The sequence below is a fragment of the Lampetra planeri genome, chromosome 81 (genome assembly GCF_965212315.1).
Source record: "Lampetra planeri chromosome 81, kcLamPlan1.2.h2, whole genome shotgun sequence".
Taxonomy (NCBI): Eukaryota; Metazoa; Chordata; class Hyperoartia; order Petromyzontiformes; family Petromyzontidae; genus Lampetra; species Lampetra planeri.
The window spans coordinates 480,331-507,716 of record NC_136185.1 but is presented as its reverse complement, the minus strand read 5'-3'; the positions used below and the strand labels follow the sequence as shown (position 1 = coordinate 507,716).

At 46.3% G+C, this 27,386-nt stretch overlaps 1 pseudogene; it reads left to right on the top strand.

Moving 5' to 3' along the window:
- The window catches only part of LOC144738284 (uncharacterized), a 432,396-nt pseudogene that overhangs the window by 272,568 nt on the left and 132,442 nt on the right, over positions 1 to 27,386 (top strand).

Genomic DNA, 27,386 nt, shown 5'->3' with positions numbered 1-27,386 from the left:
ATGGTGCATCTTCCTTTGCCAAGGTTCTTTTCATCTTCTTGGTTCTTTCGGTAAAGTCACGTAGAAGGGAAGTAATAAAGTAATAAAAATAAAACATAATAAAATAATTCTCACGACGTTTCGGCCACAACGCAAGCAGCCGTCCTTTACGTGACTTTACCGAAAGAACCATGAAGATGAATCTCTGCAGTTTAGAGGACATTGTCGGGTGAATATTAGCAAATTCACAGGAAGCACGGAATTATGCATGGAGATGTATGTAATTATTCAAACAGAAGTGTACAATTACGCAGTAAGATGTACATACGTATTAAGGTTAAAATACAATGGCCAGATTCGCTAAGCTATGTTGCTACATATGCGGATTGTTAATGTAAAAATTAACAATTGAATGCAAAGTCCATGATAGGCCAAGTCGAGAACAAAGGATTTGGATGCTAGAGGGGAGTTATAAGGGGCTTAAATTTAGGCCTCAAGACCATTTCCAGAGGGATTTCACTGAGGATAGACGCTCGACTCCTCTCTCTGCAGTTTACCCTTTTCCTGCGAGACCCAGCGTGGCGAGCCTGATTGCCAGGCGACTGGGAGAGTTCGAGGCGATCTCTTCAGACGGGTTACAGGGACATCGACACGCCGTGCATCAACAAGTAAGTGTCTTCGTTAGTGGATACAACTGGTAGTCGCGTGTAGCCCGACTTACGAGACGTTACTGTGTGTCGGTTAGACGTTAGTGAGAGTTTGCTTTTTGGCGATTTGAGCCAGACATCCACGCAGCTTAGAGGGTGCCTTTGACTCTCAACAACACACGCGACTGTTACTCTGCTCTGAAGAATCAGTCACATGGAGCAGATACTCTCTCCACAGCGCCACGCACACACGGGCCAGAAGCCGTTCAATTGCTCTGTGTGTGGGAAGGAATTTTCACGAAAATCACATCTTGATACTCACCAGATGACACACACGGGTGAGAAGCCATTCAAGTGCTCTGTTTGTGGGAAGGCATTTGCAAGGAAAACAATTCTACACAATCACCAGAAGACACACACGGGCGAGAAGCCGTTCAATTGCTCTGTTTGTGAGAAGGCATTTGCACAGAAATCAACTCTCAACAGTCACCAGAAAACACACACAGGCGAGAAGCCGTTCAAGTGCTCTGTGTGTGGGAAGGCATTTTCACATAAACAACATCTTAACAGACACCAGAAAACACACACGGGCGAGAAGCCATTCAAGTGCTCTGTTTGTGGGAAGGCATTTGCTTGGAAATCTATTCTTCACAGTCACCAGAAAACACACACGGGCGAGAAGCCGTTCAATTGCGCTGTGTGCGGTAAGGCATTTGCAAGGAAGTCAGATCTTTACAGTCACCAGAAAACACACTCGGGCGAGAAGCCATTCAAGTGCTCTGTTTGTGGGAAGGCATTTGCTTGGAAATCTATTCTTCACAGTCACCAGAAAACACACACGGGTGAGAAGCCGTTCAATTGCTCTATTTGTGGAAAGGCATTTGCGGATAAATCAAATCTTAACAGACACCAGAAAACACACAAGAACGAAAAGCCATTCAATTGCGCTGTGTGCGGGAAGGCATTTTCACGGAAATAAAATATTCACAGTCACTTTTAATTGCTCTACGAGGGAGAGGACATGTTCACGGTCATCACCCCGAAACAAGCACCAGAAGATCCGCAATGATAGGGAATTGAAATCAAAATGTAGAATTTAAAGTGCTGCAATGAGTCCTGATAAAAATGCATCTTTCTAACCTTTGCAGGTGGATCCTGAGAGATTGCTGGATGGTATGGAGTGGCTGGAGACTCAAGCGTATTGAGTACATCTGTTAACTGATGCATTGTGTATATTCGCGTCTCTGAGATATATTTTTTCAGTGATTTCCAGTACACCGAGCTGGAGTGATGTTGTGAATGCTCTATAATGTGTTCAGATGAAAGCTTTCCTTTAAGTTCCAGAAGTGTTCACTTATTTCAGGATGACAACAATGTTATACTTATATTGATGCGTTGCTTCGTCTGGTGGTTGTATCATCGGGACTGGTAAATGTGTGGTGTTTATGGTAGAAGGTGCCATGTCATCTTCTCACAGCTAATTGCGTGTTAAAGTTTATTCTAGACTTCGTCACGCAGTGGTTGTGTGGTGGTTCAATTTCTAATTTGACTCTCGTGGTTAAGTGGTTTTGTTGAGCTAAAGTTGGAGAAATACTGTGATCACAACTTTGCTCAATATTTTAAACATGTTCTTTAATTTTCGATTTAAAGCTTTCGTGACTGCAGGGATTCATCTTCTTGGTTCTTTCGGTAAAGTCACATACTTTACTGAAAGAACCAAGAAGATGTTCTTAAAATGTTTTATCATTGTGTAATAACAAAAAAATTAGTTTCAGAGTGTGCGTGGATTGCACGTTCGTTGTTCTTGTGTTTGATGGCTTGGACTTCTGGACGAATGGCTTCAGTCGAAAAGGACGTCAATGGGGAAATCGACGTTTACGTGTAAGATTTTAAGAATTTGTTTTAACTGTTGAATTCCTATTGGGAAATAGTTTTCCTAGTCCCTTCCTGTTTGAGCAAGCGTATTATTAAAGATTTCAAATACGAGTTTTAACGTGAATTTTCTTGCAGATTAATAGACCCGAATTGTTTTTAAAGATGACTGATCGTACGTTATTTCAACCATATCCTTCCATAAAAAAACACGGACGAGTAGACAAACACACACAAGTGTGCTTATAAACACGACTGTCGAAACAGCGGTGTGCATTCACACACGAGTGTGCATGTGTCTCTACGCGTTTTAACTTTAATTTTCTTGCAGAACAATAAAGACCTGACATGTTAAAGATGACTAATCGTCCCTTATTGCTACACGTGTGGAGGCGAGTTTCAGGTGAAGCATCTCCAGCACACAAGTTTACCCTCACCTGGCAGCATCGTGGCTGTCCGCTGATCACTCTCATGACGTCACACTCATGACGTCACACGCACGAGCTGTAGGGGCGGGGCCCTGTCCACTCAGTGGCGCTGTTTTCATTAATTTAGCACCACGAGCGGGGAGTCATCCCTGTAGTTCCCTGTTGTGGTGCCGCATTCATTACCACGTTGCCCTCAATTCTATGTCCGAAACACACACCCACACACGAGTGGACGTAGCAGTGTATATACATAGACGAATGTGCATACACACCGCTTTGTGCATACAAACCGCTACACTACCGTTCCCCAAGTGTACTTACACAGCAGTGTAAATACACACGCGCTTACAGGCGATACCATTCCGATTATCATTAAAAGTGTATGACAGCAATCGTAATAATTTCGTGGATTAAATTAAACAAATCACCTTGATTGTTCTGACGCGGTCATATCAACACACGTACTTCAATATTATTATAAAATAAAGTCAGCACGGTATAAACTTGCACCTCAAAGTCCAAATCACATTTTTAATACTGCATTTCCCTGGTAACACTTTTGAAGTGGCAGCAGTTTGCAGCACATTGCAGGGTGAATATTAGCAAATTAACGCGAATTATACTGTCAGATGAATATACGTATTCAGGATTATGCTCAATAGCCAAATTCCACAAGTCATGACTAATCCCATATCTGCATTTCCCATAAATATACGAAATTCCTCTTGATATGCAAATTCTTGGAACCTCCGAGTTCAACCAGTCTACACAATAGAGGCTCATTCCTAACACCGTGTTTCAGCCACACCGAACCTCACAATAATAATATCCTCCCACCCTCAACCATAATCCCATATCTGCATTTCCCATAAATATGCTAAATTAATCTTGATATGCAAACTTTTGGAACCTCCGAGTTCAACCAGTCTACACAACAAAGGCTCATTCCTAACACCGTGTTTCAGCCGCATCGAACCTCACAATAATAATATCCTCCCAAACTCTACCAGATACATACACCAGTACACATATACACTCCCTTGTACACAAACCCACACACGAGTGGGCATAGCAGTGTATATACATAGACGAATGTGCATACATATACACACGAGTATGCATATACAGCAGTGTACATACAGATATGCAACGCAGTGTACATAAACACACGAGTGTACATACAAAGCATTGTACGTCAACTAGGATTGCGTACCACTGCGAACACGCACGTTTGTTCCTACATACATATGCACACAAATACATGTACATGCACACACGAGTGCTCGTCTTGTTGTAGTGTTTCCTATGTTATGGTTTATGGTAAACGCAGGAGTACAACATGTGCACTTCACACCTACGCGCCCTTTGCCCATTGATCGTGATGATGATGGTGATGAATAACACGTTACGTGATGTAACAGAGAAACGAATGCTTACAATTGGAGCAATAAATATACTCAACGAGTTTTGATTAGGATGGTGCGGTTAAATAGCTATTCCAATCCATTGAGATTGCACATTCAGCAAATTATAATGCGACCACTATGCGATCCTAATAATTATAGGGCAATTCTAATCCCGCACCCCCAGTTCACATATCCGTCCCTAGTTTCGAAAATAAATATATGTGCATACATATGCATACATCTGAGTATAGTTGGGTTATAATGTAGGAGGACATATAAAGAATCTAACTCGACTTATATGCATCTTCGGTGGATGCATGAGCAACCACCACTCCTCGACTCCCGTTGATTGGGAGGTGAGCCCACGGTAGCCTGGCGCTTACAGCTTTCTACACCTTACGCCACGCTCCCACGTCCCCTTGATTCGTTTGTTTTTCTCTGAAGAAGAGCCCCCTGTTGTTTGGCATTCCCCTGCCACGAGTAAAGTTCTGTAAAAAGAATCCGCTACTTCATCGGCGGTGCCGGACGGTAACGCTGTGGTGGATGTGAGCAATGCCCTGGAGGGAAGGCTCGTAGCCACCAAAGAGGCCCACGAGGTCTCTGGACGTGTGCGAGGCGCTGGTAACCTCTCCATATTCAATAAAATTACCATAAAAAACACGTCCAAAATATTAAACACATGCACTCGATGTAAAGCTTTCGTGACTGCAGGGATTCATCTTCTTGGTTCTTTCGGTAAAGTCACGTGGAATGGAAACAATAAAAATAATAAAATAAAACATTATGTTATTTTATTATGTTTTATTTTATTATTTTTATTGTTTCCATTCTACGTGACTTCACCGAAAGAACCAAGAAGACACGTACACTCGAGTTTAACACGTCGGATTTCGGGACCAATATCATCCATAATAGAGGTTTGGGGTTAGATCGCGGAAGTATATGAATGTGTCGTTAAAATTATACATTAGATAAATGCATACTCACAAAGGGAAGCGTACTTCAACAGGGATTACCATTGGTAGGGCTATTTTAATAAACACAATAGACAGGAAGGACACGTTCAAAGGGCTCGCATAATGCACACGCATAATGTACGTGGCCTCAGTAATCCGCCCCCACCCCACCCCTACATTGTGCAAGAGCGCAGCTGCGTGGTCAACACATCTACGCTTCTATATAATTTAGTTTGTTCAGTTTTAAACCGGTCTCCTATCTCTTAACATTGCCCCATAGACTTCGTATGGGAACCGGTTCCCTATCTCTTAACATTCCCCCATAGACTTCGTATGGGAACCGGTTCCCTATCTCTTAACATTGCCCCATAGACTTCCTATGGGAACCGGTTCCCTATCTCTCAACATTGCCCGATAGACTTCCTATGGGAACCGGTTCCCTATCTCTCAACATTGTCCGATAGACTTCCTATGGGAACCGGTTCCCTATCTCTTAACATTGCCCCATAGACTTTCTATGGGAACCGGTTCCCTATCTCTTAACATTGCCCCATAGACTTCCTATGGGAACCGGTTCCCTATCTCTTAACATTGCCCGATAGACTTCCTATGGGAACCGGTTCCCTATCTCTTAACATTGCCCCATAGACTTCCAATGGGAACCGGTTCCCTATCTCTTAACATTGCCCCATAGACTTCCTATGGGAACCGGTTCCCTATCTCTTAACATTGCCCGTAGACTTCCTATGGGAACCGGTTCCCTATCTCTTAACATTGCCCCATAGACTTTTTATGGGAACCGGTCCCCTAACAAAACAGTAAGACTTCACAAATCTGTCTGTCGCCTGATGAAGCTAGTTGTAATTACTGGCGAAAAGTCGTACTCAGATTGTGAATGTTGTGGCTTGGCTCTCCAACACACCGGTTAGTGCTGTACTAGTGACGCATTTCCACGTTCTGTTTACGTGACAACCCTTACTAGTTGGCTGTGTAGGGTGGTGGCGGGTTTCAACGACACATTTATATATTTACGCGATCTAACCCAAAAACCTCTAATATGGACATTTTAAAAAGAAACATGCTTACAAGCTTTAACATTCAGATGATTATTCAAAGTTTATTAAATAAATAATGATATAACACAATCGTTGTCTAGAAGCACCCCGCTCAACACGAGTGTCCGTAAATATATTTAGAAAACAACGTCAGTACAGTATAAATTTGCACCTCTTAGTTCAAATCACAATTTTAATACTTCAGTCTGCATTTCCCTGGTAACGCCTTTGAACATGCAGCAGTTTGCAGCACATTGCAGGGTGAATATTAGAAAATTAACGCGAATTATGCGGTGAGATGAATATGCGTATTCAGGATTAAGCTCAATAGAAAAGATTCCACAAGTAATGACTAATCCCATATCTGCATTTCCCATACATATGCTAAATTCCTCTTGATATGCAAACTCTTAGAACCTCCGAGTTCAACCAGCCTACACAACAAAGGCTCATTCCTAACAGCGTGTTTCAGCCGCATCGAACCTCACAATAATAATATCCTCCCACCCTCAACCAGCATATATACAAGGACTGTTTTCTTAGAATTTCTCTTACTTGATACAGCTATCGTGCTGTGACGGTTCCACCTGAAGACGGAAGCTTGTGTTGCCTCCGAAACGTCGTGAGAATTATTTTATTATGTTTTATTTATTTTATTTTATTATTTCCCTTCTACGTGACTTTACCGAAAGAACCAAGAAGATAGAGCAGCTCTGTTGCTAGATATGCAGATTGTAATTTCCAAAAATAACAATTGAATGTAAAGTTCATGAAATGCAACGTCGGAGAACTTCATCTTTCATCAATGCAACATCATTCCAAACGACCCCGCCATTCGTGTGCTGGTGTCTTGACCCAATTCGATTGATACCTGTGACTTTAAGCTTTACACACCTTACGCCACGCTCCCACGCCCCCTTCATTCGTTTTTAAATCCTTTATATTAAGTTCACTTGCTTGCTTGCGCGCTTACGACCGTGCAAATCTTTCGGTCGTTTTTTAACCCACTTCCCGAGATCCAATCGAGCTGACATTTTGCACACAGACTCGTTGTGCGTGACAATGTATTTCTTGAACAAAATATTTCCAAAATTTTACACTTTTTAGGGGAATTTTTTTATATATTTATTTACCAATTGCTTAATGGTGGTAGGCAATCATCTGACCCATATGTGGCAGCCATCTCAAGCCAGAGGACGAGAGGACTCTAGACGCCACGCATATAATGGATTTATAGTGAAAAACTTTGTTTTTACGGGTTAATTTTTTTGTTTCTCAGAAGGAGGCACTCCCTGTTGTTTGCCAATCCCCTGCCACGAGTAAAGTTTTGAAAAAACAACCCCCTTCCTTCATTGACGGTGTCGGACGGTAACGCTGTGGTGGATGTGAGCAATGTCCCGGAGGGAAGGCTCGTAGCCACCACAGTGGCCCACGAGGTCTTTGGACGGGTGCGAGGGGCTGGTAACCCCTCAATAGTCAATGCAATTACCAAAAAAACTCGTCACAAAATTTAAACACGTGCAAAATATTGAACACATACACACTGCTGTATATACACACCGAAAGTAGTATGTTACAGACTAAAAGGTGATTGTTTTTGTTGCGTTTCTTTATTATGAAGCTAAACCATTCAGATGATTATTCAAAGTTTCACAGGTTAAACTGACGATATAAATCTTAGATGCCCCACAACACTGAAGTACGTTATACTTTTGAAAAAATACGCATTCAATTCTAATTCCCTCTGTTTCGACTCCAAACGATTGGAATCATTAATAATATTTTAAATGGTTGCCCCATGTTTAATGAGTGTAGTGAAGAAATTAGTTTAGTTTTTTTCATTCCATTTGTTTGCATTTGCTACGGCACACTGGTTGAGATTATTCTTCCCATTTATGAAATTTCTCTAGAATAATTTACATTTTCTTCATGAACTTCCTTGCATGCAATTGTTATTCTCGGAAGTAACTCTCCTCATATCTAACAAACCTAATCTCATGTGGCCATTGTGCTCAAGCCTAAGTTGAATTTTGCATTTCACTGCATAATTGTTCGCATGCTTTTGAATACGGATGGGCATCTCCTTGCATAATCATGTGCATGTTGTTAGTTTGCACATTAACAATGGCCTGTAAACGTCTATCAATGTATCGGCCTTAACTGTGAAATAACGCCTAAGATATCACAATGTTGATCGATATATACTTTAACTAAGAGGTGCATGCTTCATAGCGTGTTGACGTGGTTTTATAACTATGTTTAAGGACACTTGTTGATGAGGGTGTGTCTAGACAACGAAGGTGAATTGTTATATTCGCTCAATTAAAATGGTTGCAATTGCCGTGGATACCCATCTGGATGGTATAGTTTGTAAGCGTTGTTTATTATAATGTAACGCAACTATTATCACATTTCAGTCTATAGCAGAAAGTCCCGTGTGTTGTAACGCTGCTGTGTATGTACAGTGCTGTGTGCACTCATGTGTCTATATATTTTCCACGTGTTTTCACGCAACAGTCGGGAGACCTCGTTGGCCGCTGTGATGGCTATGAGCCTTCCCTCTAGGACATTGCTCACATTTACCGCAGTATGTATCGATATGGAAAACAGACATGACAACTGCGGGCCGCGGGATTTGAATTGCATTATAATTACTAGTATCACATTGTGGTCGTATTAAAATCACACTATCCACTGCTGGATCTGCCCTTTCAATGGATTCATATATATGTAGTGGTGGTATTGACGTGCGCCGACTGTGACAGTGATGGATCACGGGGCGGCGCGGGGTGCGGGGTTGGGCACGCGTTGTGGGCGTGGTGTGGACGCGCGCGCCGGGAGTGACAGATGACGGGGCGGCGCGGCGTGAGTGGTGAAGCACGATGAGATGTGGGAAAAGAGGATCGTAGCCAGCGCCCGGCGATTGGTCGAATAAGTGGGTGCTCGCAGCGACGTCCGCAGGTGGGGTATAAAGGGGGACGCGCGAGAGCACTCGGGGAGAGTTACCCAGTTGAAGACCCGAAGACGGAGCTGAAGACCTAGTGCCACGAGACCCCTAGTCCCGCCGTCCTTGTGGGGACCGGGGCCCTGTGTGGCTCGGAGGCGAGGCTGTGGGACCCGGGGTCCGACGCCCCCGTGGGTCGGGCTGGGGACCCACAGTCGAGACGGATACCCCGGGCAGGGAGTGTCCCGAGTAGCTCAGGGGCGTTAGTCGCCGAGTAGCTAAGTGGATGTTGGTCATCCGAGTAGCTCAGTGGCGTTAGTCGCCGAGTAGCTAAGTGGGTGTTTGTCACCCGAGATACTAAGTTGATGTTGGTCATCCGAGTAGCTCAGTGGGCGTTAGTCGCCAAGTAGCTAAGTGGGTGTTTGTCACCCGAGATACTAAGTGGGTGTTTGTCACCCGAGATACTAAGTGGGTGTTTGTCACCCGAGATACAAAGTAGGTGTTAGTCACCTGTGAACGAGTTTGATAAAATAAAGAGTGTGTTACCCGTGAAGTCGTCTCCCGCCGAGTTACTACATTACAACTGGCGTCAGAAGTAAACCTGTCTTCAAGAAGTATGGACACAAGGAAGACTACCCGTACCCACGAGCGAGGTCGGGATGACGACGGCGTACCGGGGACACCGACCTCGGGAGAGGACGAGGAGTTGCCGCCGATGCAGCACTTCGCGGTGATGGCCGACGCTCCGCTTGCCTCCGACACCAGCCTCCAGGACGCGCACTCCCGGTTGGCGGAGTTGCTACTCGCCGCCGCCGCTGTCTTGGCCGACATCTCCGTTCCGGCGAGCGGAAAAACGGCTGCGGGGTTGGTGGAGGAAGCGACGTTGGAGGATTCCCGCCAAAAGGCGCTTCGCGCCAAAAGTCTGGAAGTTGCCGCCGTTTTTGGGGGGCCGCCACCGATTGGCGGGAAAGACGGACGCCACGTGGCCGGACACCTCCGCGCAGCGCAGCCCACGTCATCAGCGCGCGCCGGAGCCCTCCATTTTGCGCCTGACAACCGAGCCGACATTTTACACAACTCCAGCGGAGCGCGGGAAAATCTCTCCGACGTCGACGACGATCGGGTCCTCCAGCAAAGATTGCCCGCGCTGTCGGCGTTCAAGGCGGATGGGGGCGACTGGGGAGCCTTCCAACGAAGGTTCCTCGCTCATCAGGAGATGTCGGGGTGGTCCGACACCACTGCCCTGCGTGCGTTGCCAGCGATGCTTGACGACGACGCGCTTGCAGCCTTCACATCTGCTGCAAGGTCGTCCCGCTCTACGCTCCAGGCCGCACTACACCTGATGGCGAAGGTGTTCGGGCCGCCCTCCACGTGTCGCCACCAGTTCTACGATCGGCGGAAGGTGGCTGGGGAAACGACGCTAGCCTACCGCACGGCACTACTCGCCTTGGCGGACGCAGCTTTTCCCCGCATGGATAAGGAGGGGAAGGACGCCATGGTGATGGAGCAGCTGCTGGTGTTGGCCCACGAGTTGGGGGTCCCCATCAACGTGGCAGACGAGATGGATATCTGCTCCCTGGCGATCGCCACGAGCATTCACGCGTACGAGGTCCTCAAACGCAAGCCGCGGGTCGTCTGCAAATGGGCGGGGAACGCGGCACTGGCCGCCACGATCGCCGAACCTCAGCCAGCTGCGGTGCAGGAGCAGGCCTTCGCTGCATCGCGTCCGGGGGAGTGGAGAACGGGAGGTCGTTCGCCCACACGTTCGCCCCGCAAGCTGGAGCAACCGAAACCTACGACGTCCGTCGTCTGCTACAACTGCGGCCTTCGGGGTCACGTCGCAGCCGGGTGCCGGGCCCCGCGTCAGCGCGCCGCAGGACCACGTCGGGACGACGACCAGGGCCACAAGTCATCCCAACAAAACCCGGTGCCTCGGGCTTGACGGCTGCTGACCATCGAGAGCCTGAACCCCGGGGCACGCACGAGTCCTCGATGCCTGGCCGATGTCTTCCTGAACCGCCGGCACCACCGGACGTTCAACCGCGTCTGGTGCCGTACGACGGACCGGCAAGGCGGACTCGGGCTAGGTCTCAACAATTTTCATGAAGACGTTTTTTCTCTACACCGAGCTCGCCCGGTGTTCCCCTCTGCCGGGGTAATGTCCCGTTGTAGGGACGCTCGGAAGAAAAAGGGGACACTGCACGAGTCGGAAGAAAAAAAAAAAAATTCCATTTATTTTCCGTTTTGCATACACATTGCTATTGTCACTCGCCGGTTTGTATATATTGTTCTATTGTCGCGGTGGCATTGGTTGAGGGTTGCGGATGGTAGTGTTCGCGTCGTGTTGTGTTGTTAGGTTAGTTGTTGTTCTTGTTGTTGTGTTGTGTTACGGGGCACACAGGGGGGTTTGTATATTTTTATAGCAGCCGGGTCGGCTGCGAGCTATGTGGTAGGGGGTGATGTAGTGGTGGTATTGACGTGCGCCGACTGTGACAGTGATGGATCACGGGGCGGCGCGGGGTGCGGGGTTGGGCACGCGTTGTGGGCGTGGTGTGGACGCGCGCGCCGGGAGTGACAGATGACGGGGCGGCGCGGCGTGAGTGGTGAGGCACGAGGATCGTAGCCAGCGCCCGGCGATTGGTCGAATAAGTGGGTGCTCGCAGCGACGTCCGCAGGTGGGGTATAAAGGGGGACGCGCGAAAGCACTCGGGGAGAGTTACCCAGTTGAAGACCCGAAGACGGAGCTGAAGACCTAGTGCCACGAGACCCCTAGTCCCGCCGTCCTTGTGGGGACCGGGGCCCTGTGTGGCTCGGAGGCGAGGCTGTGGGACCCGGGGTCCGACGCCCCCGTGGGTCGGGCTGGGGACCCACAGTCGAGACGGATACCCCGGGCAGGGAGTGTCCCGAGTAGCTCAGGGGCGTTAGTCGCCGAGTAGCTAAGTGGATGTTGGTCATCCGAGTAGCTCAGTGGCGTTTGTCGCCGAGTAGCTAAGTGGGTGTTTGTCACCCGAGATACTAAGTGGATGTTGGTCATCCGAGTAGCTCAGTGGGCGTTAGTCGCCAAGTAGCTAAGTGGGTGTTTGTCACCCGAGATACTAAGTGGGTGTTTGTCACCCGAGATACTAAGTGGGTGTTTGTCACCCGAGATACAAAGTAGGTGTTAGTCACCTGTGAACGAGTTTGATAAAATAAAGAGTGTGTTACCCGTGAAGTCGTCTCCCGCCGAGTTACTACATTACATATACACAGTATGATTATTTGACGTTAACGTATTGATTTTTTAACTGTTGAATTCCTGAAAGCTTCCAGCTGTAAGTAGCAGCTCGGCAAGACTGTGGGGTTAGAGCGGGGATATAAACGCGGCGCTTTTGGTTCGTGCCCACTTTTCCAGGCTCCACTTTATCGCCGCCACTATTTTATTTTTTATCAGCCAAAACTTCAGGCATGAGTTGTACTAATCACATACCTGCATTTCCCATATCCCCTCCCTTTGATGCTGCTAATCCTGCATAATGCACGGGCATAAGTAGTACTAATCACATACCTGCATTTCCCATAGCCCCTCCCTTTGATGCTGCTAATCCTGCATAATGCACGGGCATAAGTAGTACTAATCACATACCTGGATTTCCCATAAATATGCTAAATTCCTCTTGATATGCAAATTAGTTTGTCAAGGCGCCCTTCCCCCCCCCCTTCCAACCCAGCTTATATAAATGCTCCAAGCACGTTTGCTGTTTCAACAAGACGCTGTCGCCTCGACAGACCTGGTTATCACCTGAGGACGGCTACTTGCGTTGTGGCCGAAACGTCGTGAGAATTGTTTTATTATGCTTTATTTTTATTATTTTATTACTTCCCTTCTACGTGACTTTACCAAAAGAACCAAGAAGAAGAAGAAAAAACTTCAGGCATTTCAAGAGGGTGTGGTTTGTTTTGAATAGTTTAGATCACCCACCCTGCGTGTCTCTGGGACCACCCGATACGCTCGCGATCCACCGCAGGATGACCCCTTCATCCCGACATTCACACCTGAGCCTCCGCGTTCCCGAACACTCGCACACACTGAAGGCACTTGTCGCCTTACATGGCGTCTGCCACCGACTGTTGGGCCACATTCCCTGGTGTTGGCCGTGAGCATGAATTTAACGTGACCGAGAATTGAGCTGTGCGCTAACCACTACACTACCTCTACACACACGCGAGTGTGCATGCACAGCAATATTAACGTCAATAGTGTTTTGCAGATTAATAAAAATCTAATTTTTTAAAGTTATCTAAGCGTTCGTTAACTGTACAATGCTTACAACAAACACGTGTACACACACACACGAGTCAAAGTCAAGTGTACTTACACAGCAGTGTAAATACACACACGCTTACAAGCGATGCCATTTCGATTATCATTAAAAGTGTATGACAAAAATACTTCAGTCTGCATTTCCCTGGTAACGCCTTTGAACTGGCAGAAGTTTGCAGCACATTGCAGGGTGAATATTAGCAAATTAACACGAATTTTGCGGTGACATGAATATACGTATTCAGGATTAAGCTCAATAGCCAGATTAGCGAAGCTAATAGCTAGATATGCAGATTGTAAATTCAAAAAATAACAATTGAATGTAAAGTTCATGAAATGCAACGTCGGAGAACTTAATCTTTCATCAATGCAACATCATTCCAAACGACCCCACCATTCGTGTGCTGGTGTCATTGACCCAATTCGATTGATACCTGTGACTTACAGCTTTCCACACCTTACGCCACGCTCCCACGCCCCCTTCATTCGTTTTTTTGTTTATCAGAAGGAGGCACTCCCTGTTGTTTATCAATCCCCTGCCAGGAGTAAAGTTTTGACAAAACAACCCCCTTCCTTCATTGACGGTGTCGGACGGTGACGCTGTGGTGGATGTGAGCAATGTCCCGGAGGGAAGGCTCGTAGCCACCACAGTGGCCCAACGAGGTCTTTGGAAAGTGCGAGGGGCTGGTAACCCCTCAATAGTCAATGCAATTAGCAAAAAAACTCGTCGAAAATTTTAAATACGTGCAAAATATTGAACACATACACACTGGTGTATATACACACCGAAGGTCGTATGTTACAGACTAGAAGATGACGATTGTTTTTTTTTGCGTAACGTTATTATAAACCACGCTTTCAAGCTAAACCATTCAGATGATTATTCAAAGTTTATGACAGAAATTATAACAAAACACACTCGTTTTCTAAAAGCGCCATGCTCAACACGAGTGTCCTTAAATATGTTTATTAAACAGGTTCAGAACAGTATTAACTTGCACCTATTAGTCCAAGATGGGGCCGGCTAGTTTTTTTTAGGCTAGTCCCGTGTGTGTTTGTTGTGTGAGGTGTCTTGATAGCAGTCGTTCTCCACTGTAGTCCTGGCATCTGCTGCTCAGATTTCTTCCACAGCTGTGGTCCCAGTGGCACCGTCTCTCTGGGGAACCATGTGGTGTGTGTGTGTGTGACGTGTATCACGGGGTGTGTGCCTGGGATGTGTCACGGGGTGGGTGGGTAGTCTGGTGATAGTGGTCATGGTTGGCAGCGATCCACGACCACAACAACCACCCCTACTGTGTGGTGGACATGCCACCACAAAGCAGCACGCGGCGGAGGAGTGAGGTGATCGCTCTCGCCACGCGAGCAAGGCCCCCTCGCTTCCTCTTCTTTCCCTGCATCAACAACAACAACAACAACCGCCATTCGCCACTAAGTGGCGGTGACTCCACCACGACGCTTGTGCCAGGCCAAGTGCACCTTGAGGCTACCATGTGAAGTGCCGAACGCCCGCTGGCAGGAGGTCACGGGGCAGACCCAGCAGGTGCCACGGGTCGACTGACCGAGATGACCGAGATGACTGGCTGATGCACCACCTGTGCCCCCTACTGTACCAACTTGCTGTGCTTTGGCCACCCGGCGCTCCGCTCATTGTTGTGAGCGTCGCTCCTCCTCCCTCCGTTGTTGTTGGAGGGCGACTGCCTCCAACTGCCCAGTAGCGTCCTTCACGAGCCTGCATCACCACCTCCACCACCTGCACCTCCTCCTTTGTCTCGTCCTCCATCTCTACCTCTTCGTCGTCCACCACCATCTTTTCTCCCTTCTCTGTGTTCTCCATTCTCTCCTCCTGTTCCTCCTCAACCTCCTCGTCCTCCACCACCTCCACCTTCTCCTCCTCCTGTTCCTCCTCAACCTCCTCGTCCTCCACCACCTCCACCTTCTCCTCTTCTTGTTCCAACTCTGTCTTCTTCTCCATCTTCTCTGCTTGGAAGTCCTCTTCTCCAAAGCTTGGAGCAATCGGGCCCTGCACTGGAGTGGTGGTGGTGATGGTGGTGGTGGCAGCGGTGGTGGCGGTGGCAGTGGTTACTGCGGTGATGGTGGCGGCGGTGATGGTGGTGGCGGTGGTGGTGGCGGTGATGGTGGTGGTGGCGGCAGTGGCGGTGGCGGCGGTGATGGTGGCGGTGGTGGTAGCGGTGGCGGTGGTGGTGGCAGCTGTGGTGGTGGTGGCAGGGGTGTTGGTGGAGGTGCCGGCGGTAGTGGTGGTGGTGATGGTAGCGGTGGTGATGGTGCCGTCGGTAGTGGTGGTGGTGGCGGCGGTAGTGGTGGCGGCGGTGGCGGTGGTGGCGGTGATGGTGGCGGCGGTGGTGGCGGTGGTTTCGGTGGCGGCTGTGGTGGTGATGGTAGTGGCGGCAGTGGTGGTAGTGGAGGTGCCGGCGGTAGCGGTGGTGATGATGGTAGCAATGCTGGCGAGGCGCTGCTCCTGCACGAGGCGCTTCTCCTCCTCGACGCGTTTCACGTTGGCGAGACACTTCTCCTCCTCCTGCTCCAGACGCTTCTCCTCAGCACACTTCATCTCGCGATGATGCGTCTCATCAATGAAGTACTTCACTTGAATGATTCGCTTCTTGAGAAGAACGTCTCGGAAGCACTTCTCTTCTGTGCGGCACGTCGCCCTGGCAATGCGCTGCACATCAAAGAGGCGCTCCTCTTCCATGGTGCATCTTCCTTTGCCAAGGTTCTTTTCATCTTCTTGGTTCTTTCGGTAAAGTCACGTAGAAGGGAAGTAATAAAGTAATAAAAATAAAACATAATAAAATAATTCTCACGACGTTTCGGCCACAACGCAAGCAGCCGTCCTTTACGTGACTTTACCGAAAGAACCATGAAGATGAATCTCTGCAGTTTAGAGGACATTGTCGGGTGAATATTAGCAAATTCACAGTAAGCACGGAATTATGCATGGAGATGTATGTAATTATTCAAACAGAAGTGTACAATTACGCAGTATAATGTACATACGTATTAAGGTTAAATTACAATGGCCAGATTCGCTAAGCTATGTTGCTACATATGCGGATTGTTAATGTAAAAATTAACAATTGAATGCAAAGTCCATGATAGGCCAAGTCGAGAACAAAGGATTTGGATGCTAGAGGGGAGTTATAAGGGGCTTAAATTTAGGCCTCAAGACCATTTCCAGAGGGATTTCACTGAGGATAGACGCTCGACTCCTCTCTCTGCAGTTTACCCTTCTCCTGCGAGACCCAGCCTGGCGAGCACGATTGTCTGGCGACTGGGAGAGTTCGTGGCGATCTCTTCAGACGGGTTACAGGGACATCGACACGCCGTGCATCAACAAGTAAGTGTCTTCGTTAGTGGATACAACTGGTAGACGCGTGTAGCCCGACTTACGAGACGTTACTGTGTGTCGGTTAGACGTTAGTGAGAGTTTGCTTTTTGGCGATTTGAGACAGACATGCACGCAGCTTAGAGGGTGCCTTTAACTCTCAACAACACCCGCGACTGTTACTCTGCTCTGAAGAATCAGTCACATGGAGCAGATACTCTCTCCACAGCGCCACGCACACACGGGCCAGAAGCCGTTCAATTGCTCTGTGTGTGGGAAGGAATTTTCACGAAAATCACATCTTGATACTCACCAGATGACACACACGGGTGAGAAGCCATTCAAGTGCTCTGTTTGTGGGAAGGCATTTGCAAGGAAAACAATTCTACACAATCACCAGAAGACACACACGGGCGAGAAGCCGTTCAATTGCTCTGTTTGTGAGAAGGCATTTGCACAGAAATCAACTCTCAACAGTCACCAGAAAACACACACAGGCGAGAAGCCATTCAAGTGCTCTGTGTGTGGGAAGGCATTTTCACGTAAATCACATCTTAACAGACACCAGAAAACACACACAGGCGAGAAGCCATTCAAGTGCTCTGTTTGTGGTAAGGCATTTGCACAGACATCACATCTTCACATGCACCAGAAAACACACACGGGCGAGAAGCCGTTCAATTGCGCTGTGTGCGGTAAGGCATTTGCAAGGAAGGCAGATCTTTACAGTCACCAGAAAACACACTCGGGCGAGAAGCCATTCAAGTGCTCTGTTTGTGGGAAGGCATTTGCTTGGAAATCTATTCTTCACAGTCACCAGAAAACACACACGGGCGAGAAGCCGTTCAATTGCTCTGTTTGTGGGAAGGCATTTGCTTGGAAATCTATTCTTCACAGTCACCAGAAAACACACACGGGCGAGAAGCCGTTCAATTGCGCTGTGTGCGGTAAGGCATTTGCAAGGAAGTCAGATCTTTACAGTCACCAGAAAACACACTCGGGCGAGAAGCCATTCAAGTGCTCTGTTTGTGGGAAGGCATTTGCTTGGAAATCTATTCTTCACAGTCACCAGAAAACACACACGGGTGAGAAGCCGTTCAATTGCTCTATTTGTGGAAAGGCATTTGCGGATGAATCAAATCTTAACAGACACCAGAAAACACACAAGAACGAAAAGCCATTCAATTGCGCTGTGTGCGGGAAGGCATTTTCACGGAAATAAAATCTTCACAGTCACCAGAAAACACACTCGGGCGAGAAGCCCAAAAACCTCTAATATGGACAATTACCAAAACCATGCTTAGAAGCTTTAACATTCAGATGATTATTCAAAGTTTATTAAATAAATTATGATTGAACACACTCGTTTTCTAGAAGCACCCCGCTCAACACGAGTGTCCTTAAATATATTTAGAAAACAAAGTCAGTACAGCAGTTTGCAGCGCATTGCAGGGTGAATATTAGCAAATTAACGCGAATTATGCGGTGAGATGAATATATGTATTCAGGCTTAAGCTCAATGTCCAGATTAGCGAAGCTCTGTTGCTAGATATGCAGATTGTAAATTCCAAAAATAACAATTGAATGTAAAATTCATGAAATGCAACGTCGAGAACTTCATATGTCATCAATGCAACATCATTCCAAACGACCCCACCATTCGTGTGCTGGTGTCATTGACCCAATTCGATTGATACCTGTGACCTACAGCTTTGCACACCTTACGCCACGCTCCCACGCCCCCTTCATTCGTTTTTTGTTTCTCAGAAGGAGGCATTCCCTGTTGTTTGTCAATCCCCTGCCACGAGAAAAATTTTGCTAAAACAACCCCCTTCCTTCATTGACTGTGTTGGACGGTAACGCTGTGGTGGATGTGAGCAATGTCCCGGAGGGAAGGCTCGTAGCCACCACAGTGGCCCACGAGGTCTTTGGACGGGTGCGAGGGGCTGGTAACCCCTCAATACTCAATGCAATTAGCAAAAAAACTCGTCACAAATTTTAAATACGTGCAAAATATTGAACACATGCACACTGGTGTATATACACACCGAAGGTCGTATGTTACAGACTAGAAGATGACGATTGTTTTTTTTTTGCGTAACGTTATTATGAACCATGTTTTCAAGCTAAACCATTCAGATGATTATTCAAAGTTTATTACAGAAATTATAACAAAACACACTCGTTTGCTAAAAGCACCATGCTCAACACGAGTGTCCTTAAATATGTTTATTAAACAGGTTCAGAACAGTATTAACTTCCACCTATTAGTCCAAGCAGGGACTGGCTAGTTTTTTTAGGCTAGTCCCGTGTGTGTTTGTTGTGTGAGGTGTCTTGATAGCAGTCGTTCTCCACTGTAGTCCTGGCATCTGCTGCTCAGATTCCTTCCACAGCTGTGGTCCCAGTGGCACCGTCTCTACGGGGAACCATGTGGAGTGTGTGTGTGACGTGTATCACGGGGTGTGTGGGTGTGTGCCTGGGATGTGTCACGGGGTAAGTGGGGAGCGGTAGTGCAGCGGTTAGCGCGCTGCGCTATGAACCTGGCGACCCGGGTTCGATTCCCGCTCACGGCCAACACCGCCAGTGACGATTATCTGAACCGGTCCTTGGCCTCCCCTAGGTCGACTCAGCCTCAAATAAGTACCTGGTGAGGTGTGTAAATATCGCCACTAGGGAGACAAAGGCGGTCGGGCGTGGTGCTGGCCACCCACCCTCTCGTGTACCGTTCCGGCCTTCATAGGTGCTCGCTAACAGCACTTGCCCCTACAGTCTGTTAAGGCTATACGGGGGATCTTTGTGTCACGGGGTGGGTGGGTAGTCTGGTGATAGTGGTCATGGATGGCAGCGACCCACGACCACAACAACCACCCCTACTGTGTGGTGGACATGCCACCACAAAGCAGCACGCGGCGGAGGAGTGAGGTGATCGCTCTCGCCACGCGAGCAAGGCCCCATCACTTCCTCTTCTCTCCCTGCATCAACAACAACAATAACCGCCATTCGCCACTAAGTGGCGGTGACGTCACCGCGACGCTTGTGCCAGGCCAAGTGCACCTTGAGGCTACCACGTGAAGTATCGAATGCCCGCTGGCAGGAGGTCACGGGGCAGACCCAGCAGGTGCCACGGGTCGACTGACCGAGATGACCGAGATGACTGGCTGATGCACCACTTGTGCCCCCTACTGTACCAACGTGCTGTGCTTTAGCCACCCGGCGCTCCGCTCGTTGTTGTGAGCGTCGCTCCTCCGCCCTCCGTTGTTGTTGGAGGGCGACTGCCTCAAACTGCCCAGTAGCGTCCTTCACGAGCCTGCATCACCACCTCCACCACCTGCACCTCCTCCACCTCCTCCTTTGTCTCGTCCTCCATCTCTTCCATCGTGAGAATTATTTTATTATGTTTTATTTTTATTATTTTATTACTTCTCTTTTACGTGACTTTACCGAAAGAACCATTAAGATGAATCCCTGCAGTTTAGAGGACATTGTCGGGTGAATATTAGCAAATTTACAGGAAGCACGGAATTATGCATGGAGATGTATGTAATTATTCAAACAGAAGTGTACAATTACGCAGTAGGATGTGCATACGTATTAAGGTTAAATTACAATGGCCAGATTCGCTAAGCTATGTTGCTACATATGCGTATTGTTAATGTAAAAATTAACAATTGAATTCAAAGTCCATGATAGGCCAAGACGAGAACAAATGATTTGGATGCTAAAGTGGAGTTATAAGGGGCTTAAATTTAGGCCTCAAGACCATTTCGAGAGGGATTTCACTCAGGATAGACGCGCAACTCTTCTCTCTGCAGTTTACCCTTCTCCTGCGAGACCCAGCCTGGCGAGCACGATTGCCTGGCGACTGGGAGAGTTCGTGGCGATCTCTTCAGACGGGTTACAGGGACATCGACACGCCGTGCATCAACAAGTAAGTGTCTTCGTTAGTGGATACAACTGGTAGTCGCGTGTAGCCCGACTTACGAGACGTTACTGTGTGTCGGTTAGACGTTAGTGAGAGTTTGCATTTTGGCGATTTGAGGCAGACATCCACGCAGCTTAGAGGGTGCCTTTAACTCTCAACAACACGCGCGACTGTTACTCTGCTCTGAAGAATCAGTCACATGGAGCAGATAAACTCTCCACAGCGCCACGCACACATGGGCCAGAAGCCGTTCAATTGCTCTGTGTGTGGGAAGGAATTTTCACGAAAATCACATCTTGATACTCACCAGATGACACACACGGGCGAGAAGCCATTCAAGTGCTCTATTTGTGGAAAGGCATTTGCGGATAAATCAAATTTTTACAGACACCAGAAAACACACACGGGCGAGAAGCCGTTCAATTGCGCTGTGTGCGGGAAGGCATTTTCACGGAAATAAAATCTTCACAGTCACCAGAAAACACACTCGGGCGAGAAGCCATTTAAATGCTCTACGAGGGAGAGGTCATGTTCACGGTCATCACCCCGAAACAAGCACCAGAAGATCCGCAATGATAGGGAATTGAAATCAAAATGTAGAATTTAAAGTGCTGCAATGAGTCCTGATAAAAATGCATCTTTCTAACCTTTGCAGGTGGATCCTGAGAGATGGCTGGATGGAATGGAGTGGCTGGAGACTCAAGTGTATTGAGTACATCTGTTAACTGTTGCATTGTGTATATTCGCGTCTCTAAGATATATTTTTCAGTGATTTCCAGTACACCGAGCTGGAGTGATGTTGTGAATGCTCTATAATGTGTTCAGATGAAAGCCTTCCTTTTAAGTTCCAGAAGTGTTCACTTATTTCAGGATGACAACAATGTAATATTTCAATAGATGCGTTGCTTCGTCTGGTGGTTGTATCATCGGGACTGGTAAATGTGTGGTGTTTATGGTAGAAGGTGCCATGTCATCTTCTCACAGCTAATTGCGTGTTAAAGTTTATTCTAGACTTCGTCACGTTAAGGTGGTGCTTTGTAGTCCTATCTGACTACTTGTTGATGTGTTGTGAAGCGCAGTGGTTGTGTGGTGGTTCAATTTCTTATTTTACTCTCGTGGTTAAGTGGTTTTGTTGAGCTAAAGTTGGAAAAATAATGTGATCACAACTTTGCACAATATTTTAAACATGTTCTTTAATTTTTTATCATTGTGTAATAAATAAAATAACTTAAAATAATAGGTTTCAGAGTGTGCGTGGATTGCACGTTCGATGTTTTTGCGTTTGATGGCTTGGACTTTTGGACGAATGGATTCAGTCGAAAAGGACGTCAATGGGGAAATCGACGTTTACGTGTTAGATTTTAAGAATATGTTTTAACTGTTGAATTCCTTTTGGGAAATAATTTGCCTAGTTCCTTCCTGTTTGAGCAAGCGTATTAATAAAGATTTCGATACGAGTATTAACGTGAATTTTCTTGCAGATTAATAAAGACCTGAATTGTTTTTAAAGATAACTGATCGTACTTTATTTCAACCATATCCTTCCTTTAAAAAACACGGACGAGTAGACATACACACACAAGTGTGCTTATAAACACGACTGTCTATACAGCGGTGTGCATTCACACACGAGTGTGCATGTGTCTCTACGAGTTTTAACTTTAATTTACTTGCAGAACAATAAAGACCTGACATGTTAAAGATGACTAATTGTCCCTTATTGAAGAAGGGAAATAAAAAAATAATAAAAATAAAACAATAAAAAAAAATTCTAAATGAATTTTATTATGTTTTATTTTAATAAAATAATACATTTAAAACATAATAAAATTACTTTATGAAATTATTTTATGATGTTTTATTATTTATTATTTACATTCTACGTAACTTTACCGAAAGAACCAAGAAAATGAAGAATAAAATAAAACATAATAAAATAATTGTATTGTGTTTATTTTTATTATTTTATTATTTCCCTTCTTTGTGACTTTACCGAAAGAACCAAGAAGGTTAATATCCTTGCAGAACAATAAAGACCTGACATGTTAAAGATGACTAATCGTCCCTTATTGCTACAATGTTCATAGCGAACACGTGTGGAGGCGAGTTTCAGGTGAAGCATCTCCAGCACACAAGTTGACCCTCTCCTGGCAGCATCGTGGCTGTCCGCTGATCACACTCATGACGTCACACTCATGACGTCACACGCACGAGCTGTAGGTGCGGGGCTCTGTCCACTCAGTGGCGCTGTTTTCATTAATTTAGCACCACATATGCTAAATTCCTATTGATATGCAAACTCTTGGAACCTCCGAGTTCAACCAGTCTACACAACAAAGGCTCATTCCTAACAGCGTGTTTCAGCCGCACCGAACCTCACAATAATAATATCCTCCCACCCTCAACCAGTATATACACAAGGACTGTTTTCTTGGAATTTATCTTACTTGATACAGGTATCGTGCTGTGACGGTTCCACCTGAAGACGGAAGCTTGTGTTGCCTCCGAAACGTCGTGAGAATTATTTTATTATGTTTAATTTTTTAAATTTTATTATTTCCCTTCTACGTGACTTTACCGAAATAACCAATAAGATAGAGAAGCTCTGTTGCTAGATATGCAAATTGTTATTTCCAAAAATAACAATTGAATGTAAAGTTCATGAAATGCATCGTCGGTTGTTTAGTTACTGCAGCTACATACTATTAACATTCCTTCCCTTTATTAATGCTACCCCTACCCCCTCCCTTTGATGCTGCTAATCCTGCATAAGGCACGGGCATAATATGACTTTGAAACCCCCCGCCCACCTCCTATGCATTTAACAAGTAGTACTAATCACATACCTGCATTTCCCATAAATATGCTAATTCCCTCTTGATATGTAAATTATTTTGTCAAGGCGCCCTTCCCCTCTTCCAACCCAGCTTAAATATACGCTGCCAAGCGTGGTGGTGTTTCATTCAGACGCTGTCTCCCCGACAGACCTGGTCTTCACCTGAGGACGGCTGCTTGCGTTGTGGCCGAAACGTCGTGAGAATGATTTTTATTATGTTTTAATATTTTTGTTATTTTATTATTTCCCTACTACGTGACTTTACCGAAAGAACCAAGAAGACACATGCACTCGAGTTTAACACGTCGGATTTCGGGACCAATATCATCCATAATAGAGGTTTGGGGTTAGATCGCGGAAGTATATGAATGTGTCGTTAAAATTATACATTAGATAAATGCATACTCACAAAGGGAAGCGTACTTCAACAGGGATTACCATTGGTAGGGCTATTTTAATAAACACAATAGACAGGAAGGACACGTTCAAAGGGCTCGCATAATGCACACGCATAATGTACGTGGCCTCAGTAATCCGCCCCCCCACCCCCACATTGTGCAAGAGCGCAGCTGCGTGGTCAACACATCTACGCTTCTATATAATTTAGTTTGTTTAGTTTTAAACCGGTCCCCTATCTCTTAACATTGCCCCATAGACTTCCCATGGGAACCGGTTCCCTATCTCTCAACATTGCCCCATAGACTTTCTATGGGAACCGGTTCCCTATCTCTCAACATTGCCCCATAGACTTCCTATGGGAACCGGTTCCCTATCTCTCAACATTGCCCCATAGACTTTCTATGGGAACCGGTTCCCTATCTCTCAACATTGCCCCATAGACTTCCTATGGGAACCGGTTCCCTATCTCTCAACATTGCCCCATAGACTTCCTATGGGAACCGGTTCCCTATCTCTCAACATTGCCCCATAGACTTTCTATGGGAACCGGTTCCCTATCTCTCAACATTGCCCCATATACTTCCTATGGGAACCGGTTCCCTATCTCTTAACATTGCCCCATAGACTTCCTATGGGAACCTGTTCCCTATCTCTTAACATTGCCCAATAGACTTTCTATGGGAACCGGTTCCCTATCTCTTAACATTGCCCCATAGACTTCCTAAGGGAACCGGTTCCCTATCTCTCAACATTGCCCCATAGACTTCCTATGGGAACCGGTTCCCTATCTCTTAACATTGCCCCATAGACTTCCTATGGGAACCTGTTCCCTATCTCTTAACATTGCCCAATAGACTTTCTATGAGAACCGGTTCCCTATCTCTTAACATTGCCCCATAGACTTCCTATGGGAACCTGTTCCCTATCTCTTAACATTGCCCCATAGACTTTCTATGGGAACCGGTTCCCTATCTCTCAACATTGCCCCATAGACTTCCTATGGGAACCGGTCCCCTATCTCTTAACATTGCCCCCAAGACTTCCCATGGGAACCGGTTCCCTAACAAAACAGTAAGACTTCACAAATCTGTCTGTCGCCTGATGAAGCTAGTTGTAATTACTGGCGAAACGTCGTACTCAGATTGTAAATGTTGTGGCTTGGCTCTCCAACACACCGGTTAGTGCTGTACTAGTGACGCATTTCCACGTTCTGTTTACGTGACAACCCTTACTAGTTGGCTGTGTAGGGTGGTGGTGGGTTTCAACGACACATTTATATATTTACGCGATCTAACCCAAAAACCTCTAATATGGACAATTACCAAAACCATGCTTAGAAGCTTTAACATTCAGATGATTATTCAAAGTTTATTAAATAAATTATGATTGAACACACTCGTTTTCTAGAAGCACCCCGCTCAACACGAGTGTCCTTAAATATATTTAGAAAACAAAGTCAGTACAGCAGTTTGCAGCACATTGCAGGGTGAATATTAGCAAATTAACGCGAATTATGCGGTGAGATGAATATATGTATTCAGGCTTAAGCTCAATGTCCAGATTAGCGAAGCTCTGTTGCTAGATATGCAGATTGTAAATTCCAAAAATAACAATTGAATGTAAAATTCATGAAATGCAACGTCGAGAGCTTCATATGTCATCAATGCAACATCATTCCAAACGACCCCACCATTCGTGTGCTGGTGTCATTGACCCAATTCGATTGATACCTGTGACCTACAGCTTTGCACACCTTACGCCACGCTCCCACGCCCCCTTCATTCGTTTTTTGTTTCTCAGAAGGAGGCATTCCCTGTTGTTTGTCAATCCCCTGCCACGAGAAAAATTTTGCTAAAACAACCCCCTTCCTTCATTGACTGTGTTGGACGGTAACGCTGTGGTGGATGTGAGCAATGTCCCGGAGGGAAGGCTCGTAGCCACCACAGTGGCCCACGAGGTCTTTGGACGGGTGCGAGGGGCTGGTAACCCCTCAATACTCAATGCAATTAGCAAAAAAACTCGTCACAAATTTTAAATACGTGCAAAATATTGAACACATGCACACTGGTGTATATACACACCGAAGGTCGTATGTTACAGACTAGAAGATGACGATTGTTTTTTTTTTTGCGTAACGTTATTATGAACCATGTTTTCAAGCTAAACCATTCAGATGATTATTCAAAGTTTATTACAGAAATTATAACAAAACACACTCGTTTGCTAAAAGCACCATGCTCAACACGAGTGTCCTTAAATATGTTTATTAAACAGGTTCAGAACAGTATTAACTTCCACCTATTAGTCCAAGCAGGGACTGGCTAGTTTTTTTAGGCTAGTCCCGTGTGTGTTTGTTGTGTGAGGTGTTATGATAGCAGTCGTTCTCCACTGTAGTCCTGGCATCTGCTGCTCAGATTCCTTCCACAGCTGTGGTCCCAGTGGCACCGTCTCTCCGGGGGGGAACCATGTGGTGTGTGTGTGTGTGACGTGTATCACGGGGTGTGTGGTTGTGTGCCTGGGATGTGTCACGGGGTGGGTGGGTAGTCTGGTGATAGTGGTCATGGTTGTCAGCGATCCACGACCACAACAACCACCCCTACTGTGTGGTAGACGCTTCTCGTCAGCACACTTCATCTCGCGATGATGCTTCTCATCAGTGAAGAACTTCACTTGAATGAGGCGTTTCTTGAGAAGAAAGTCTCGGAAGCACTTCTCTTCTGTGCGGCACGTCGCCCTGGCAATGCGCTGCACCTCAAAGAGGCGCTCCTCTTCCATGGTGCATCTTCCTTTGCCAAGGTTCTTTTCATCTTCTTGGTTCTTTCGGTAAAGTCACGTAAAAGGGAAGTAATAAAGTAATAAAAATAAAACATAATAAAATAATTCTCACGACGTTTCGGCCACAACGCAAGCAGCCGTCCTTTACGTGACTTTACCGAAAGAACCATGAAGATGAATCTCTGCAGTTTAGAGGACATTGTCGGGTACATATTAGCAAATTCACAGGAAGCACGGAATTATGCATGGAGATGTATGTAATTATTCAAACAGAAGTGTACAATTACGCAGTATAATGTACATACGTATTAAGGTTAAATTACAATGGCCAGATTCGCTAAGCTATGTTGCTACATATGCGGATTGTTAATGTAAAAATTAACAATTGAATGCAAAGTCCATGATAGGCCACGTCGAGAACAAAGGAATTGTATGCGAGAGGGGAGTTATAAGGGGCTGAAATTTAGGCCTCAAGACCATTTCGAGAGGGATTTCACTGAGGATAAACGCTCGACTCCTCTCTC